Source organism: Lolium perenne, chromosome 2, assembly GCF_019359855.2.
Source record: "Lolium perenne isolate Kyuss_39 chromosome 2, Kyuss_2.0, whole genome shotgun sequence".
NCBI classification, from domain to species: domain Eukaryota; kingdom Viridiplantae; phylum Streptophyta; class Magnoliopsida; order Poales; family Poaceae; genus Lolium; species Lolium perenne.
In genome coordinates this window covers 118,074,829-118,079,417 of record NC_067245.2, presented here as the reverse complement: position 1 = coordinate 118,079,417, position 4,589 = coordinate 118,074,829, and the positions used below count along the sequence as shown (strand labels likewise).

The following is a 4,589-nucleotide window of genomic DNA, read 5'->3' as shown; positions in this document are numbered from 1 at the left end:
TTCCATGCACACGAGCGGAGCGGCGGAGTCGCCTCTAGTCTGGTCCGGATCTGCCAAGAACTTATCTGTCGCGTTCACGAACTTCCAGTCCGCGTGTATCTCCGTTGCATTACCAGGCCGCGTGTATCTCCAGTCTAGTAGCAATCCCTTTCTTTTTTGTTTCTGCCACATACTATAGGTAGCAAACCTTGTCCGGTCCGTTTGTTCAAACCACGTGCGATGGGTCGCATGTTGGATCACTTGTTTTTGATTTTGGCCCAGATAAATCTAGCCCAGTTGTGACACCAGACAGCCACCTATTCAGATTTAATAGTAAAGGTCTTTTTGTTTCTGCCACATACTATACGTAGCAAACCTTGTCCGGTCCGTTTGTTCAAACCACGTGCGATGGGTCGCATGTTGGATCACTTGTTTTTGATTTTAGCCCAGATAAATCTAGCCCAGTTGTGACACCAGGCAGCCACCTATTCAGATTTAATAGTAAACATACATATATATATATATATATATATATATATATATATATATATATATATATATATATATATATATATATATATATATATATATATATATATATATATATATATATATATATTTGCTACCATGGGGGCTAGCTATGCACCCATAGCCAGCCGTTGGATCCGCCCTGTATGGCACTTTGTACCGCATCTAGATTTAACGGCCAATAACGGTGTGTGTTTGGAATCTTTTCTGCCACATGACGGTTTGCTTTACGTATGTATTTCAAATGGTAAAACACACCATTTTGTATTTCAAATGGTAAAACACACCGTTTACCATCCAAATTGACAAAACGAATCGAGCACCCAATTCAACCACCGAATCAAGCACTCAGATGTGTGAATCCTTCTTTTGTTCTTTGATCTGACATCCACCAAAAAATACATGTAAATCTAGGACCAAAAAAAATCACTAGAACTAAAATAATTGGCAGGACATCACAGTTGCTTGAGGCCTCTAAGTGGCGGTGGGTATTTTGGGAGATGATGCTGGAGACAATTCTTTGCAATTTGAATTCATGAGCTGGGGAGAGAAGGAATCCAAGAATGGGAGAGAGAAATCAAAGAACATGAGTGAACAAAGAAATACATATCTGGACTGAATTTACAGAAGTGACTCAATTAGTATTACATATGGATAGTTGAGTGGATTACAATTGTGATGCATACACTTGTGATGCATACTAATAAACTGCCTCCCATCGAGGCTCTAGAAAAATAACTTGCAAAGAAAAATCAAGCACCTAGCTTCAGCGTGGCCACCATGAAATCCGATGTGCGCAGCTGTTGACCTTGAGACCGCATCTCAAGCACCCCCGGTCGTCGCCGCCCGGACCCCTTCCCAGCGATGCCGCATCTCCTCTGCCAGCTCCACAATCCCAAGCCGCCGCCGCCGCCGTACCAGAGCACCAAACCGCCGTACCAGAGCACCACATCGACGAGCCGCGCGTCGAGGTGCTGGATACATAGGGACGATGGCGGGATCGACCTTGGTGCGCATGAGGACTTTGATCTGACATCCAGATATGCAAATCCTTCTTCTGGACTTTCCAAAGGAAATTCCAGATCGAGCATCCAGATATGCAAATCCTTCTTCTGGACTTTGATCTGACATCCACCCAAAAATACATATTAATGAACAAATCTCAAATTGCAATTTGATATGACATTCACCAAAAGTACATGTTCAAACAGAAAGTCTGGGAACAAATCTGGAATATACAATCAAATTACTCCGATTAATGTGTTTGGATGGCAGATTGTAAATGGGAATCTTCAATTAGATGAGTTCAGCGGACGGAAGTAACAAGAAAAACCAACCTCAGATCCACGTGCCCAGTTCAATGAAACGTTGAAGCAAAATCAATCCAGATCGGGAAAAAAAAGAGGAAGCAAATCCAGATGCAAAAAAGGTAACGCACTCAGACGAACGCAAAAAAAAGAGGAAGCAAATCTGGAATATACCAACTGGTAGGACGTCGCCTCTTCTCCAAATCCCCGCCGCCGGCCAGGCCCCTCCGTGCCCATGATTTCCTTCGACGGCGCCATCAGCGGCAGCCATCCCTGCACCTGGGTCGCTGCCCGTCGCTGCGCCCGTAGGCACGCAGCCGTGCAGGGAGATGCCTAGGGAGAGCGCGACGGCCGTGAGAGCAAGACTCCATTGCAGGGGACGGAGAGGGGGAAATGTGCAGTATTGCGGGTAGGTGGTGGTGGGGGTCGCATGAGTAGGCGGTGTGGTGGTTTTCCGGGACAGGTGGCCGGTTAATACAGTTAACGCCGTTAGTTCAATCCACCGTCGAAAAATGTCCTATAGGATGATCAAACGGGTAACTGAGGGTGCGTAGCTAGCCACCTGGGTAGCAGACTATTTTGGATATATATATATATATATATATATATATATATATATATATATATATATATATATATATATATATATATATATATATATATATATATATATATATATATATATATATATATATATATATATATGCTATTCTCAAACCGGTTCGAGAATAACTATTCTCGAACCCTTTCTGAACTTCCCGGTACATAGATGTGAACTTCTTCTTCCCTGAATCTGAACTTTCCGACGGACTTCAATATTGTACAGGGCGAACTTCCGAAACTTTAGTCTAGTTTGAAGTGAACTTCAGAAAATATAGTGAACTTCCTGGTGTTTCCTAGTGAACTTCTCAACGGAATACCAGAATTGCATATTCGTGCGGATAGTATTTTTACGTTGATTTTCAAACCACTTATCGGATTGATACGTATAATATACCGTTGGATTCGTATGAAAATTTCGCAACATTTTTGTGTTCATTGTTTTCCCAAATTATGTATTATTTAAAACTAATTTGAAATATACAAAACAATGTTTTTGCGGATTTCTGTATTTCTGTGTAGTTTATGGGGTCCAGTTTTCAAACCGTTTATCGGATTGATGCGTATGATATGTTGTTGGAAAGCTGATGTCTAGGCGCACATTTTTAATGAAGAACACTTTTCTAAATTATCTACAGTTTAAGAGCAGATTTGAAAATACGTAGTTACTCTTTTCGAACTTCTCGGTTTTCCGAACTGTTTTTTGGGGCTTATTTTTGAACAACTCGTCGGAATGTTCCAAATGATATTGCGTTGAAAAGATATTGATTAGCCGCATCTTTTTCATGTTGAATGTTTTTCCAAATTCTAAATTGTTTTAATTTAATTTGAGAAATACATAAAAGTGAAGATAACGCCAAGACGTGAACATTTCGAAATTGACTCATCTAGATTGATTACGTGTGGCATTGCGGTATGTTGGAGTGTTAATTGAGTTATATTAGTGCTAATTGTACGTAGATTTGATCGGTTTAAGGAACCGGTGGTCGTACGGACGTTTTCTATGCGTATGAATTCCGCCCACAAAAACACAGTGTGTGAGCTGCTCGAATATGGAAGTGAACTTTCCAATATCTATTAGTGAACTTCCCAGCGCGGTATAAAAGTTTCGGTCATGCTTAAAATGAACTTCCTACATGGTTCAAAGTGAAGTTTCGCTCCGTAAAAAAGTGAACTTTAACAAAATCATTTTCCGGCATGTGCGTCATGAACATCCTCTGCGTTGAAATATAATATTGAAAAAAAAATTATTTCAAACTTCATCTGTAATGTCGTGTGGTACAAAGTAAACTTTTGCACAGACCAAAGTGGATTTCAACAAAGAGTAAATTTTTGTCATGTCAAAGGTGACCAAAGGTGACCTTCCACGCCGTACAAGGTGAACTTCCATTCTGACAAAAGTTATTTTCCATCTTGACCAAAGTTAATTTTGATAAAATATAGATTTCTAGCTTGTTTAAAGGGAACTTCGGCGCGGTACAAAGTAAACTTTTGCCCCGGCCAAAGTGAATTTCGACAGAGTAACTTTTCAGCATATCAATGGTGAACTTCCACGCGGTACGACCATAAAAGTCAGTAACAAATAATGTAAAGAGAAAGTGGCAATATGCAAGTCAAAGACGAGATTTTCAAGTTATGAATGAGATGGCAATAGTAAAGAATCTGATTCAGTAGTGTTCCTTAATTACATGTACGAACAAAGGGCAACATAAGGATAGTAGTGGACACCAATATATTCTCAAAAATAAAATAAAACACTAGATAGTGGTCTCATACAACAAAACAAAACAGAGAGTGGAAAGGCACAATCGATAAATCTTGAACTAATGTTACATCACCGAATATCATAGGAGAACACATAATTTATATCGATGATTTCAGTATATGATGTATTAACACAATGCAACAAAAAAAATCCATGTTGAACATATGGTAGAAAATGCCAAGCAACCAAGTCAGGAGCAAACCACTCTCTTAGGAAGTTACAGAAGGGTCACCATAACCTTGAACGTATATGCTGACAAACTACACTTCCTGACAGGATAAAACTAAATTTTCGCATAGAGAATATGTGAACTTCCTCACGAGAGCGATGTGAACTTGCTGACAAAATAACCGACGAGGCGAATTCACGGGAAAGAAGAGGCGAGCTTCACAGTATAGTTGATGTGAACT

At 40.0% G+C, this 4,589-nt stretch overlaps 1 long non-coding RNA gene across 1 annotated transcript; it reads right to left on the bottom strand.

The window, feature by feature from the left end:
* Positions 1-1,094: 1,094 nt before the first annotated feature.
* LOC127330193 (uncharacterized) lies at positions 1,095-2,358 on the bottom strand. Its single transcript, XR_011750952.1, has 2 exons — positions 1,989-2,358; positions 1,095-1,631 (listed from the first exon to the last, which is right to left on the bottom strand). It is a non-coding gene; the product is annotated as an uncharacterized lncRNA (long non-coding RNA).
* Between the last annotated feature and the right edge of the window lie 2,231 nt (positions 2,359-4,589).